We start from the raw sequence: 16,413 nt of genomic DNA, 5'->3' as shown, positions 1-16,413 counted from the left end.
AGCTGAACAACAACGCTTTAAACCAACAGGACCTAACGGACGACTACAGCACAGCTCACCCGACAACGACAGGACACGCGCCTCCCAAGTAGACAGGGGACAGTTTCCAGGACAGACACCACATGCTAGGCCCTAACACAAGCCTCCACAAATTTAAGAGGACGGAAAGCATCAAAGTATGTTCTCCAATCACATGAGAATGAAATTAGAAGTAACAAAAAATTAGGTAATTCACAAATATATGGAAATTACACAACACACTGTTACATAACCAGTGAGTCAAAGAAAAAAATCATGATAGAAATCAGCAAATACTTCTAGATAAGTGAAAATGAAGGCACAACACACCAGAATAAAATGGAGAATCTGGAAATGAACCCTTAGGTGTAGCATTAATTGATTTTTGATAAGGCTGCAAGATCACTCAGTGTAGAAAGAATAGTCTTTCCAACAAATGGTGCTGGAACAACTGGATATCCACAGCCAAAAGAATGAAACGGGACCCCCATTTCACACCATGTACAAAAATTAATGAAAAATCAACCAAAGACCTAAATTTAAGAGCTGAAAATACAAAATTCTTAGGAGAAAACATACATGTAAATCTTTGTGACTTGGAATTATGTGATGATATCTTAGATATGACATGAAAAATGCAAGCAACCAAAGAAGGAATGTTAACTGGACTTCACTAAAATTAAAAATTTTTGTGCTTCAAAGGATACTATCAAGAAACTGAAAAGACAACCCACAGAATGGAGTCAATTATTTGTCAATCATATATCTGATAAGAATCTAATATGTAGACTATATCAAGAACTCTTCCAACTCAATAATAAAAAGGCAAATAACCCAGTTTAACAACGGGCAAAGGGTCTGAACAGACAGTCCTCCCAAGAAGATACACAGGTACATGAAAAATGCTCAATATCACAAGTCGTTAGGAAAATACAAGTCAGCAGCACAAGAAGGCATCCATTAAGCCCCCCGGGGGCCTCCCTGGCGGCTCAGTCCGTAAAGAATCCACCTGCAGTGCGGGAGACCTGGGTTTGATCCTTGGGTTGGGAAGACCCCCTGGAGGAGGGCGTGGCAACCCGCTCCAGTATTCTTGCCTGGAGAAGCCCCATGGACAGAGGAGCCTGGAGGGCTGCCGTCCACGGGGGTCACGACGAGTTGGACACAACTGAGCGACTAAGCACACAGCACACAAGGGATGGTATAATCAAAGAAACAATAACAAGTACTGGTGAGGGACTGAAAACCTCATGTCCACGTGGAAACTGTACACAAATGTTCATAGCAGTATACCCACAGCAGCCAAAGAGTGGAGACCACCCAAAGGCCCATCAACGAGGAAACAGATCAGCAAAAAGTGGTCTACTCATTCAGCGGGCTATACATAATTCTGGAGATGGAAATGGCAACCCACCGCAGTTCTCTCGCCTGGAGAATCCCATGGACGGAGGAGCCTGGCGGGCTACAGACCATGGGGTCGCAGGAGTCGGACACGACTGAGCGACTAAAGCAGCACGTACAAAATTCAGCCATAAGAGGGAATGAAACACTGATTCATGCTACAACACAAACAAGTCTTGAAAACGTTACGCTACAGCCAACCATGTACTGTATAATTCAACTGATGCAAAACACGTAGAATAAATACATCCATAGAAATTGGAAGCAGATTAGGCAGTTGCCAGGGTCTAAAGGTAGGGGGATATGGAACAGCTAATGAGTACGGCGTTTCTTTGGAGGTGACAAAGGTTAGTGGTGATGGTCACACCCTCAGTGAATACACTAAAAGCCACAGAACTGTATGCTTTAAAAGGATTCATTTTATGGTATATGAGTTATATCAGAACAGGACAGAAAAAGGAGGGGAAGAAGGAGAGGGAGGGGAGGAGGCGGAGGCAAAGAGAGCAGCTACTGGCCTGGGCACCTTTGGCATCGGGGATGTCCTGTTTATCTGGGGCGCTGTGGGGAAGCGCCCACCCAGGCTGATGCCCCACAGTTAGGGCAAAACTGGCTGTGCTCCCTACACCCGCCAGCAGGAGGCACTAGCCCTCAGTGGTCACCATGCTATTACATGCATTTAGGAATTTGCAACTCAGAGACTGCCAGTCTGTGGCTTATTGGCATTTCAGAAATCAGGGCAAATTTTTGATTCACTCCTTTCTGGCCACTTTAGGTATAAGAGTAAGAGACAAAACTCTCCCTTGCCTCAAGTGAACCAAGAGGCCTAAGTTCAAGCGCTATAAGGAAGTTTTATAGCCATCACCTGTCTGACGCTCCTAACTTGGCCATCCTTTTCAGCTGGGAAAAAAAAAAAGTTTTCTCAGGCTTCCCTGGTGGCTCAGTGGTAAAGAATCTGCCTGCCAATGCAGGAGACACGGCTTTGATCCCTGATCTGGGAGCTGGAGCTTCCCTGGTCGCTCAGTGGTAAAGAATCCACCTGCCAATGCAGGAGAAGCAAGTTTGATCCCTGGTCCAGGAAGATCCTACATACTGCGGAGCAACTAAGCCTGTGTGCCACAACTACTGAGCCTGTGCTCTAGGGCCTGGGAGCCCCAACTCCTGAGCCCGTGGGCTGCAACTGTCGAAGTCCTCTCACCCTAGAGCCGGGGCTCGCTCAGCAACAAGAGAAGCCACCGCGATGAGAAGCCTGTGCACCCCAACTAGAGAAAATCTCGCGCAGCAATGAAGATCCAGCACAGCCGAAAAAGAAAACAGTTTTCCCTGCTGGGCTTCACACTGCAACAAACGTGCATAATTAATAATAGTCAAGCCGAGGTGGGTGTGCGCAGCACTATTTGAGTACACAGACTCAGGCTAGGCAGCACCTCTAACGCACTGGATCTGAAGAACCTCAAGTTTACAGGGTTGAAGAAATGGATCGGACTTCCTCACGTACAGGAAATCCACATTGGCCGGTGCTCGGCTTCCCTCTCTTCGGGCAGGCCTACACGAAGAGACGCCCAGCGCTGCGTCAGTCTGCACCTGTCCTATCTGCCACCGACCGTCGGTAGGTCCTTGCAGGCCGGGACCGCCCCGGGGCTAATGCTGGGGGAGGCTGAGAGCTTCCACCGCTCTCCACATATCTCCTTCTTCAACCAGACACACTTAACTGCACTGAAACCTAGAATCACAGCACTGGTAAATTTCCAGAAGAACGTGGCTCTGTACATGCTCAAAAGGTGCTTGTTAAGCTCCTTCTAGACTGGAGCCTTCAGAGTCGGACACGACTGAAGCGACTTAGCAGCAGCAGCAGCAGACTGAAGCCTTGCGGCGGGGTGGGGGGTTGGTCAATGAACAAAACTGGCAAAATCACAGCCCTCGGGACCTTAGATTCTAGTAACGGAAGACACACAGCAAATAAAATAAGTAAATTAAACACGAGTGGGCTTCCCCGGTGGCACTCGTGGTAAAGAACCCACCTGCCAATGCCAGAGACTCAAGAAAGGCAGGTTGGATCCCTGGGTCGGGAAGATCCCCTGGAGAAGGGGACCCGCTCCAGTCTCCTTGCCTGGAGAGTTCCATGGACGGAGGAGCCTGGGGGCTGTGGTCCACGGGACTGAAAAGAGTCAGGACACGACTGAAGCGACTTAGCACTAGCACTGTACACATGCGTAACTGCTGTGGGGATAAACGGAGTAGAGGAGGAGAACAGGAGACACTGAGCAAAGGTCTGAAGGGAGCAGAGCTGCCAGGAGGGCAAAGAGGCAGCAGGCGGCAGACGGACGGAAAGCACTGGGCCCCGTGAGCGCTAGGCTCTGAAGACGCTGAGCGGCTGGAGGGTTAGGCACAGGATTACGCTCTGGCCTCTGTACTTGGAGGATCCCTCTGGTTGCATGTCAAGAATGGATCGACAGAGGCAAGAGAGGAAACAGGAAGACCGGTTACAAGTCTCCTGCCATCGTCCACGCAAGGGGAGCTGTGGTGGGGAGTGGAGTCCTTCTGGGGAAAGTGCTGAGGAATGATCAGATTCCAGGCACATTCTAAAGAGCTTTACAGATCGGATCTGCTGTGCAAAAGAAAGGCTGGATCGAGTGGCTGTGAACTGAGATGGGAAAGATAGCAGGTAGACTGTCTGGAGGGGAAGATCAGGAATTCCTCTGGACGTGTTACATCTGAGATGCTTACTAGATATCCCGGTGGAGATACTGAATAGGCGGCTGGATGCACGAGGTTTGATAAAGATGGAAGTTTGGGGATCATCAGCATACAATGCACGTAAAGGCATGCTATCGGACCAGCCCACCAGGAAAGGGGGTGTGAGAAAGAAGAGCTGCCGGGGCCAAGCCCTGGGGTACACTGACTTTCAGAGCTCAGGGACATGAGGAACTGGCAAAAGAGACCGAGGAAGAGCAACCAGCGGGAGAAGAGAAAAACCGGGGGACCGGAGTGTCCAGGGAACCAAGTGAAGAAAGTGTGTCAAGGAGGAGGGGGTGATGCTGTGTGTCAAAGGTTACAGGGATAACCACGTAAGATGACCAAGAACTGCCCCGGGACGAAGCCAGGCACGAGCCACCGATGGTCTGAACAGTAGCCACACTGGTGGAACCGGGTGGTTGGCAGGAAGCTTGCCTGAGTTCAGATAAACTCAGAGAAGAATCAGTGACAGCAGACAGGGGCACCTGTTTCCAGGAACTCGGCTGTAAAGCAGCAGTGGGGTGGGGGGCAGCAGAGGAGAGATGGGCAGCCACAGAGAGCTGTCTTTATCACAGGAGAACTGGCAGCAGGTCTGAATACTCGTGGTCGCGACCAGCCTTGGAGGCCAAGAGGGATGAAGCAGGAGAGAAGGGAGGGAATGGGTGGTTCCGGTGGGTTTGCCAGTGGAGACAGGATCTCCTTGGGTGCCGGAGCCTCTTCTAGGCACAGGGATGGCTCATGACAACCAAGACAGCAGAGCGTGTGAGCAGACGCAGAGCGGAAGGCACGTGGGAGTCCCCTCCTGCTGGCTCTCTCTTCTCAGGGAAAGGGAAGTCGGGTCAGCAGCAGCACATGAGGACGGGGACAGGCATCTCAGGACTGAGGGTGAAGGGACAGCTGGCTGGACGGGAAGGTGAGCAGGAGGGCGGGAGAAGCAGCACGCACGACCAGCAGAGGGCTGAGAGAGCCCACCCGAGGCCCGTGGACAGGAACCTGAGGACCAGGGCAGGCGGAGGCGGCCTTTCTCCAGCCACAGTCAGCTGCTGCACGGGGAGGCCACCGAGCTGGGTTTCATCTGGGTCCACGTTTTGGACAGCGGACTCCCCTGGTGGCTCAGACGGTAAAGCGTCGGCCCACGATGTGGGAGACCAGGGTTCGATCCCTGGGTCGGGAAGATCTCCTGGAGAAGGAAATGGCACCCTACTCCAGTACTCTTGCCTGGAGAATCCCATGGACGGAGGAGCCTGGTAGGCTACAGTCCATGGGGGTCACAAAGAGTCAAACACGACTGAGCGACTTCACTTTCTTTCTTTCCTCCTTGGACAGCACGTGTGAAGCGGCAAGAGGAGGGCATGTGTGAGGGAAGTGAGGACACGCCACAGCGTACTCGGGAAAGAACACCGAGGGTGCGGGAACGATGAGGCACGTGAGAGCCAACCCGGACCGATGTGATCGCGGAGCCTGCCTGGGAGTCCCACCTAAACATCCTTGGTGCAAGCACGGGCTGAAGAAGAGACACAGAAGCTCCAGCTTATGAAGAATTTTAAGGGGGAAAAAATTATTCTAATCCTATAAGCATTTAATAGGGATTCCTTTGAGCCGGGAAATGCGCTTAAGATTTATGGAAAAAAAAAAAAAAAAAAAAACATCATTTAACCCTTCCCAGCCCAACCACCTACGGCTCTTCCCATTTCATAGGTGAGGACTCGGGAGCGCAGAGCAGGAAGCGACTGGCCCAGGCACACAAAGCGAAGCCCGGAGCTGGTGCCCGAGACGGGCCCTCCCAGGTACAAGTCAACAGCCAAGGCTTTCCTGCTGCTTTTTTGCAAAATAAACAACAAGCCCCTTGAAGGCAGTGGTGCTACGCCTCTGTCCACCCCGACCGCCACCTGCACGGTTAGGGTACCGGGCTCCTGCCTGCCCTGCGCTCCGAGCACAGGGGTGGGGGGATCGGCCGTGACCGCCCTCCTCGTTGTGGTTATCGCTGATGCAAACAGCCACTTTCTTTATTTTGTCCATAAATTCCCTTCCTAATAACAATAAGGCATGCCAGGGCTCTGGCCTCCTGCCTTATTACGCCACCTGAGGAGTGAGATAATCACCCAGAAATGGACTGCCTGTTGTGCATTTTATTACTTGAATGCAAAGTGATTCAATTCAAGAAACACTTAGTTGAAGACAGAATGAGAAGGAAAAAAAAAAGTAATCATATGAAAAGTAATTCCTCCTAATGCTGCTGAGTGCACTGCAGGGAATAAGCCTCTTCCAGCGGGAGAATGGTCTGGATGACCTGTTGGGTCTTCTCCGATCCTCATTTCTACCAACTGCGGGACTGTGAAAGCTAGTGAGACTTCAATTATGACATGAATATTTCAGAGAGCCAAATCTGGACAGCTCTGAACACGGAGCCTCCGGTCTGGGTGTCCCACCTAAACATCCTTGGTGGGAGCACTTGCCAACCAACTCTGCTCTCGACCATTCATCCTCCAGCCAGTGCTGCAGGCGCGAGTGGAGGGCCAGAGAGAAGAGTATGACCCACCCGGCCCCCCAGGAGCACGAGACCTAACTCAGGATTTGAAGAAAATGGCACGTGTTTTCAAAGAGCAGGAACAAGGTACTCCCGCAGCACGTCCGGCCACCCTGACGGCGCACCTAGAGTCACAGTGATGCCTGTCTTCCTGACCTGCATCTCCTGGCTCAGGCACTGGCTTCAAGACTTTGCCCAAGAGACGTCCTTGGGGTCCACCTCAACAGGACTGGAGCTATTATTCCATTTCCAGATTCCTCAAGCAGACAGAACATGGTTTTCTGTTGTTACTAATACTATTATTTTCTCTGTGCGTTTCTTTTCCATCAAAAAAAAAATTAGTTTTAAAAGGTTATTAAAGCAGACATACAGCTTTCAGTGGTTCTTCAAATGTGGTCCCTGAACCAGCCATACCAACATCACCTGGGGCCTTATCAGAAATGCAAATTCCCAGGCTCCACCCAGACCGACCAACCTGAATCTCCTGAGCTGGGGGGCCCAGCCTCTGTGTTTTAATAACAAGCTGGGACCACTGCTTCACAAGAACCTGAAGCTGATTTACATGGACAAGTCTATAGTTTTTAAGGAAGCTCACAAGGAAAGTTCCCAGTTTGACATCAAAATGGAGTTAAAAGACCAGCACATGCTGTATTTCGGGGATTCAACTACCGTCACCTCACAAGAACCCATTTTTCAGGCCACTGGTTAATCATCAACCTTGTGAGTTAGATACCGCTATGCACATTTTTAGCTTCCCTGGTGGCTCAGATGATAAAGCATCTGCCTGCAATGCAGAGACCCAGATTCAATCCCTGGGTTGGGAAGATCCTCGGGAGAAGGGAATGGCAACCCACTCCAGTATTCTTGCCTGGAAAATTCCATGAACAGAGGAGCCTGGCAGGCTACAGTCCATGGGGTCACAAGAGTTGGATACAACTGAGCAACTAACATTTCATTTCATTTTTCATCCACATGTTTAGAGGCAGAGAAATGAAACACTAGCAGGAAAAGCCAGATTTACTCATGAGGCCAAGACCCAGAGGCACCGAGCTTTTTGCCCAACTGTACCAGGGGTGTGCACTGGCCCAGGTGCCTGCACGTGGTCTGTGGGCAAGCTCACACAAACACGGAGACAAGAACCATGAAGTCTGTACATATTAATAGAGCGATGAGAAAACCTATCAATTATCAAGAAAGGATACCTTGCATTTGCAAAACAGTCTAACAATTCTGCAACCTACTCAAAAGAACATGCAGAAAATGAAGTGAGTCGTCTACATAATGGAGACGGCAATGGCAGCCCACTCCTGTATTCTCGCCTGGAAAATCCCACGGACAGAGGAGCCTGGTGGGCTATGGTCCATGGGATCACAAAAGAATCGGACACAACTTGGCGAATAAACATTTACATGAACAACTAGTCAAATATGAGGATTCCTGGGTTCGTGGCACTAATGTGTGAAGCCCAGTCTGCCTCCCTCATCTGGGTCCCGTACTCCCTTAAGATCTTAGAATTGGCTGGCAACCCCTCACTGCTCTAAACATAGGAATTATAAGAATGCAAGTTGATTTACAAATATATTTCAAATGATAGGGTATCGTAAAAAACAATTTAGCCAGTCATCTGAATTCAATTTAGTGGAAAATTCCGTTTATAAACTGACCTCCTTCCCAGCCAGCACCCAGACAGTCTGAGCCTCTCAGCCTTCCTCCATCCAGGGTCCCCACCCTCCGCTACACCAAGGTCTCCTCAGACCCCAACATGGGCTTTCACCTTCCTCCCAAACCTCATTTTTACAAATACGTTCTCTGGCAGCGTAAATTTCACGTCTACCCATATATGCCACGAGACCCACCCACCAGCTCAGAAGTTAACTCAAAATAAAACACAAGGGACTCTCCTGGTGGTCCAGCGGTTGAGAATCCGCCTTACAATGTAGGGGACGTGGGTTCCATCCCTGGTCGGGGAACTAAGATCCCACAATGCCTCGGGGCAACTAAGCCTCAGCCGCCACGGAAGACGCCCCTCCCCACCTTGTGACGTGACGGTTCCGTGGGCCACGACTGAGACCCAACACAGCCAAATAAATCACAAATAAATATTTCAAAAATACATATAACACAAGGCTTGCCAAGTCTGAGCAGGTGATTATTTACCACTATTATAAATAATATAGAACACGTGGAAATGGAAAAACATGTTTAGGACAAGGTTAAGAGGAAAAGGTATACTATATACACACGGTATAAAAATGTTATTTCCAAGGGTGGACAGGGTCTATTTTCTAGACAAAATAGCTATGTTGGGATGGTGCTAACATCAGTCTTTAAACGTTGTCTAATAAACATGCATCGAATTAACAGACATGAGTTTGAGCAAATTCCAGGAGACAGTGAAGGACAGGGAAGCCACAGACAAGCGTGCCTCAGTCCATGGGGTCGCGGGGAGCCGGACACGGCGTAGTGAACTGAACGACAATAAACGTACATTAGCTACACGACACAGCGTGCCTGCCAGGGCCTACCCGGCAGCACAGGACCCAGCTCCTGCCTTTGTCACCCTCCCCGCCTGCTTCCCTCGGCCCCACGGGGCTCTCTGCCCAGATCCCCCGTCCTACTCCTCACCCAGCTAACTCCTCTCTCTTCCAGATCCCAGCGTGCCCACCCCCTCCTTGGAGACGTCCCCCGGCTCGCCTCGTCCACATCCTCCTGGTAGAGTCTCTCATCACAGCCTGTCCTTCCCCTGAGCTGCACGCATCTCAGTAGGTGATTATGCTTTCATTTGGGAAATTATACACTTCATTATAGACTGCACGAAATAAAACAGTGGCTCGGTGCTACGGTACCCCCTGCCCCAGTGCACCCAGCACACCTCTGCAGCTCCAAAAGTGTTTGTCAAATTAACGAAGGGAGGATTTTCACAGCCCAGTCATCCAAACAGCATTCTCCTCCCAAAATGCACACATGCACACTAACACACACACACTCTCTCTCTCTCTCTCTCTCTCTCCTCACACCCCGCCACTCCTGGATTTTGTTCCATATCCTCACTCTTTCCCGTCAGCCAAGGTACAAGTCCTGGCATCATCTGTGATTTCTCACTCTCATCCCCTGTACTGAGAACCAGTGACCTGAGTGAAAGGTTTTCTTAATTCACATCCAGGATTGTTTGATGTCTATGTTCCCTGTTAAGAACCATCAATGCCACGAGAGCAGGAACCACATCTGATGACAGCGATCCAAAAATAATGCTTCCTGAGTTTAACTGAATTGAGTGTTGTGGGTTCGGGATCATTTATATCAGCATGAATGCCTTGCTGGCCCAGAACACAGAGCCTTAAAGAAAAAGAAAAAGCTTACTGCAATTTTGTTTGTAACATGCCTTCTCTACCATGGACACAAACACCTAATCTCAGAAAGTGCCTCAGAAACTCACTCTTACCTAACGAACATTTCCAGACTCACCACCACACCTAATGTGCTGACAGATACGGCAACAGACGACAGAAAAACAAGTTGCGTCGGAGGAACTGACCGCACGTCGGCTGTCAAACGGTTGTTCCCAGCTCAAACGCGGTCTCCCTGGCAGGCTTTTAAGATGTAATTGCTGGAAACCACTGGGCCCTCCCCGCTCCTGTGAGCCGACCAGGAGTGTTGAACGCGTCCTGTTTTTATCGAAGCCGGCCCAGCAAGTCCTCGGATGCTGGCAAAGGGGGCATGCGATGGATTCCCAGCTTGAGCTTGGCACCGGGAAGTCGGGCAGCTGCTGCCACCTGCAGTAGGACACGGGGACCTGCGCCGTCCAGAGGGCTCTGCCAGCCTGCGGGGAGGCATTTGCCGAGTTCACCGTAGCTGTCTAACAGCTGGGGTCACGTGGAGCACCCAACAAAGGACCCCGACTTTAAAATGTACGGGCCGATGCTTGCTGATAAGATATGTAAGTTTCCTAGACAATTCTGGCCCAAGAAGCAGCATTTGGCACACGCCTGCTGGGTGAACAATGGAAACAAAGCAGATGGAAGTGGTCCCGGTTATCACCACCAACTTTCTGAGCCCGGCACCGTCCAGGAACCCACAGTGCTTCTCCGAGCCGTCAGCTGACACAGACCTTCAGGAAAGAGCGGCGGCTCGCTGGCCTTGGGACTGCTCCGTACAGTACTGGGGACGGTGAAGGTGTTTGTTTGGGTGCTATTTTGTTTCATTTCCTTCAAGAAAAACTATTTCTGAATTGGTGAATTCTGGAAATTAAGAAAGCGGCGGGGTTAGGCGGATTTTTTTGTTTAGCTCACCAAACCACGGGAACAGAGACTTTGGGTCTGCAGAGCAACCCAGCGGTTTTGCAGGTTACTGGAGAACTGTGCCCACCGCCACGGGCAGGTCCTGTACATGAATTTCATGCTAAATTCTGGGTTTGTCACATAGAGATATTTTATGCCAGCACCATGAGCACCACTTCTCTTCCCATAACTCGAACTCACACACACTATACATACACACACCACACACACAAGCACACATACACCAAAACCATATACACACATCACATACACAAATCACACACACACACACACACACACACACAGACTACCGCCACATTTTAAAATGCTGATCTCCTTTTGTTACTTCCTTGCTTTAAGAACTCCAATTGCTTCCTACTGCCCTTAGAAAACTGACCATGGTCCGTAATGACAGCTGAGGTTTGCTTCTTTCTCCACGACTGGGATCTGGCCCTTTCTAAGTGGCAGCATGGAGAAGGCGATGGCACCCCACTCCAGTATTCTTGCCTGGAAAATCCCATGGACGGAGGAGCCTGGTGGGCTGCAGTCTATGGGGTGGCGAAGAGTCGGACACAACTGAGCGACTTCACTTTCACTTTTCACTTTCCTGCATTGGAGAAGGCAATGGCAACCCACTCCAATGTTCTTGCCTGGAGAATCCCAGGGACGGGGGAGCCTGGTGGGCTGCCGTCTATGGGGTCGCACAGAGTCAGACACGACTGAAGCGACTTAGCAGCAGTAGCAGCAGCGGCAAGTGGCAGCAGGGACTGTCTGCGGTACCTGGAGGACACCTGTGACGTTGGTCCCCCCGCCCTCTCCACCCCTCCCTTCACTACCCGAGTTCATCCTCATTCATGTAGATTCCAGAAACAGCCCCTTAGATCGCATCCAGGTCTCCAGCTCCCTTCTAATCCATCCTCCTCTGTGGCCAGGATCTCTCTTGCTAAAGCACACACTCACTTACGTTACTCCCTGGCTTAAAAAACGTGCAAGGCAAAATCACCCATGTGCTAAAATTTCACATAACTATGCACCAAGAGAAAAGAGACTGAGTCCTGTCAAGACGGGTGAAATCTGAATAAAGTCTCTCTTTGTTACTAGGACTGCAGCAGGGACAGCACCCTGGTTTTGCTAAGTGGATTGTGGTTATTCTGTAAGATGGTACCATGCGGGAAGCTGGGGGCACATGGGAACTCTCTGTACTAATTCTGCAACTTTTCTGTGAATCTACATTTTTTAAATTCAAAAAAAAAAACCAACAACATGCATTTGTATGACTACTCCAGGTATACAAACTGAAGTCAGACTCCTAATTGTGGTTTGTATAAGGCCATTCACATCGTTAATAACCTGGCCACAAGAAACTTCCAGACACCACAGCTTCATGCCTGCCGGATTTCACACAAAATCCAAATGAATATACCATGCAGGTCCTCATCTCTGTGTACTGGGTCATGCTCCTGCTCGAATTTTTTACTCCTGCTAGAATCTCCTTTTTCACCACACTTCATCTTTCAAGACTGAGAGTGGAGTCCCTCCTTTCATGAGGCCTTCCTATCCTCCTTAAAACTAATCATGCCTTATATAATCCAGAAGAGAAGAAAACCCTAATTCAAAAAGACACATGTCTTAGCAGCACAACCTAAGTGTCCATTCACAGGTGAATGGCTAAAGAAGCTGTGAGATGTATATAAATTCATAATACCCCATTTCACTCAGCCTTAAAAAGGATGAAATGATGCCATCTGCAGCAACACGGATGGGCGTAAAGACTGGCATACCAAGCGAAGAGCGTCAGAAAAATCAGTACCGCGTGATGCCTTTTATACACGTAACCCTTAAAAAGTATAGAAATGAACTTATTTACAAAACAGAAATAGAGCTCACAGACACAGAAAATAAACGTATGGTTACCAGATGGGAAAGGGGGAGGGATGAATTAGGATTTAGGGGTTAACAGATACACTCTGCTACATAAAAAACAGGTCAACAACAAGGACCAGGGGGACGGACTATCCTCACCGCCCTGTGTGGCCGGTACCTGAGGGACTTCCCTGGTGGTCTAGTGTGTAAGGCTCCGTGCTCCCAGTGCAAGGCAGGGCAACCAGAGCCCACACGTGACAGCTAAGTTCATATGCCACAACTAAAGATCCCACATGCTGCAACTAAGACTCGGTACAGCCAAATAAAATTAAAAAAAAAAAACCTATAATGAAAAAGGATCTGAAGAAAGATGGTAGGTGTATAATCGGATCGCTTTGCTGTACACCTGAAACTAACACAACATTGGTTTTTGTCTGTTTTTAATTTTATTTTTGGCCACTATGAATGGCATGCAGGATCTTAGTTCCCCAACCAGGGATCAAACCCATGCCTCCTGTGGTGGAAGCACAGAGTCTTAACCACTCAGCTACCAGGGAAGTCCCAATTCAAATGGTTAACCAGCTGTGTGTGTGTGTGTGTGTGTGTGTGTGTGCGCCCAGTCGCTCAGTTGTGTCTGACTCTGTGCAGCCCCATGGACTGCAGCCTGCCAGGCTCCTCTGTCCATGAGGTTTTCCAGGCAAGAGTACTGGAGTGGGGTGTCATTTCCTCTAGCCCCACATCTACCTTCACTTTGATTCTCTGCTTCCAGGCTTTTCTCTTGGCTGTTTATCTGTGGCCCCTCCTCACCAGGGAGCCCCTCCCATGGAGGCAGTCGAGTGCACTCACCATCTTTATGCAGCACCTACCACCGTGCCTAGCACACAGGGGGCACTCTGTTCATCTTTGTTCTGGATGGACCACGGCTATTAACAGCTAACACTGCCAGGGTAAGGAGCTTGGACTCATTTCACCCTCGACCTTGAAAGCTAAACAGTGTTCTTAGCGTGAGCAAGGCACTGTGATGAGTTCTTTAGGTCACCCCCGGCCTGACGTCAACCTCAGTTTAGGTTTTCTAAATAAAGAGAATTCTGAGCCGTTCATGAGTACGAGTCTATCAAAATGTACAATAAGGTTGAAATTAGCAAGGAAAATAAAACCACTGCTCCCCAAACAAGCACCAAGTCACAGACCATCAGATACACTTATCAACCACCGGCAAAAACACGGTTAGAAGGCTATCCTACTGATGTATTTGTTTATTTGTCAGATAAGCACGGGTGTCCAGTTTTTAACAGATGCTATTTATATCAGAATCATAACAAAAGTGCCATCCATCTGCCTTGGCATCCAGAGAAGACATAATTCAACACCAGAGTAAGAAATGTGCACAGCCCAACAGAAATGGCATCGAAGCAAAAACTGTTGGAACTGGAATCATGGGGGGGAAATTAACACTTGACAAAACTGGGGGAAAGTTGCAAGCAGCACAAAAGATCTTGGCAGCTAAATCCAAACACTTGAGAAAAATCTTCTCCCCGTCTATTCTGATATCAAATGATGTTCTGCCGTAGTAGGGGCATATTCACTTTAAAGCTCCCTTTTGGACCTTCTACACACTCACTCCTGCATTTACTGAGCATCAAGGGTTTAGAGTCAAGAAGACGTGGAGTCAACGTCGGCTCCATTACCGACCATGCAAACTTGAGAGGTAATTAACCTTCTCGTCACCCAGTTTTCTCACTTGCAAAACGGAGATAATCTCTCTCTTTAAAGCAAGTGTTCTTACCAGGTGGCTCAGGGGTAAAGAATCCACCTGCTAATCAAGACACAGGTTCGATCCCTGGGTTGGGAAGATCCCTTGGAGAAGGAAATGGCAACCCACTCATGTTCTTGCCTGGAGATTCCCCATGGACAGAGGAGCCTGGCAGGCTGCAGCCCATGGGGCCGCAAAGAGTCGGACATGACTGAGCGACAGCATGCACGCACACTCTTAATCTGGGATCTAGGGACAAGGTTCACGTGTGTGCACTTCTGGACCTTCAAACTCTCTGAGATTAAATTCCAAAGGGTGCGAGAGATGATTTTTCCAGAGGGAGGACACATGGCTTCCACCCGGCCCCCAAGGGGCAAGTGACCCACGGGGGTTCAGTGCAACCCTCTACAGGCTGACGCTAGCACTCCCTGGTGGTCCAGTGGTTAAGACCTTGCCTTCCAATGCCAGGGTGTGGGTTCGATCCCTGGTTGGAGAACTAAGATCCCACATGCCACGGGGCATGGCCCAAAACAACCAAACAAACAAAAAAGGCTGCCACAAGACCCAGACAATGTATCTAAAGATACTGACGCGCAGTGGGCTGTGCTCACTCCTTGATGGCTGTCACAGACTCTAGGTCTTGGGAAGGCAGAGAAAGAAAAATCAGAGCCCAGGTGGAAGGCAGGGAGACCGTTATGGTGCAAGGTGCTGAGTATGGTCTTGGCTTTTACAGGAAGGGCAAAAAAGGATGGCAAACCAAAGTCAGTCCAGAAACAGTCCAGCAGGAGAAAATGACAGGGTGGAGACCCCAGGCAAAGGAGGGTGGCTGGCCATCTCTGCAGTGTCCTCACTGCCTAGACCAGGGCCTGGCGCGTGGCAGGTGTTCAATAGGTAACTGCTAAGCAAACAAATGGCTGGAACCAACCCCGGGGACCGGATAACATCATTCACCGAAAAACAAAATTCAGAAGGTGTTCCTGAAAATTTCTATGCTGCTGGCTATTGTTTAATCTTATTTTGTTATGTATTTTGTAAATTTTGACTCTGATTTGTGCCTTGTACTACTCAAAAATTCTATACAAATGCAACAGTCTACATTTCTTTCCCTTAATAGCTAGGACACTGAGCCTACACCCTGGGCACTCTGTGTTAAACGGATCATCTGGGACTTGCTGATGAACCCCAGGAGAAATGTCCTTTCGATGGAGGCATTAGAAACACTTTCTTTTTTCCAGAGGAATTAAAATGCCTTATTTGCCTGGACAAAATGAATTCAACTTCTTTCTTTTTTTGGTTGTTTTGTTTTTAATTTTCTTTTTCCTGAGTTTAAGAAGTTCATAGCTAATAAAACGAAAGAGAGGCAGACTCACAAATATAGAGAACAAACCAGTGGTTACCAGTGGGGAGAGGGAAGCGGGGGTGGGCAAGATGGAGGTGAGGAGGAAAATGGGGTTGTTATGGGATTACGTGAAATCATGTGTGTGAAATTTTAAAAGATTATAAACCACTATAAAAAATGTAAAGAATCTTTTATTTGATTAAAAACAAACAAAAAAAGAAGCTCACAGCCAAATTTGCAGCCCAACTATATTAATCATTACGAATTATCTGACTATTCTCTTCTTGAAGTTACTTTCCTATTTACCATATTGTATGTATTGTTACAAGTCCCCTCAAAGCCCAGTGGGACGTGCAGGGCACACACATCTCTGAGAGTGTGAGAGGACTGGCTGAGAAAGCAGGCTCTGTCACCAGGCAGTCCTGGAGCAGAGGTCACACGCCACAACCTATCTGTTTTGCAGCCCCTTAGCTTCTCTACATCCTTGCTACCTCATCTGTAAAAT

At 49.0% G+C, this 16,413-nt stretch overlaps 1 protein-coding gene across 3 annotated transcripts in view; it reads right to left on the bottom strand.

Moving 5' to 3' along the window:
- The window catches only part of EFCAB6 (EF-hand calcium binding domain 6), a 252,473-nt gene that overhangs the window by 233,646 nt on the left and 2,414 nt on the right, over window positions 1–16,413 (bottom strand). The window lies entirely within an intron of this gene.

Source organism: Bos mutus, chromosome 5 (genome assembly GCF_027580195.1).
Source record: "Bos mutus isolate GX-2022 chromosome 5, NWIPB_WYAK_1.1, whole genome shotgun sequence".
Classification (NCBI taxonomy): Eukaryota; Metazoa; Chordata; class Mammalia; order Artiodactyla; family Bovidae; genus Bos; species Bos mutus.
Note: the sequence above shows the minus strand (reverse complement) of the source record. Positions and strands in the feature narration are given on the sequence as shown.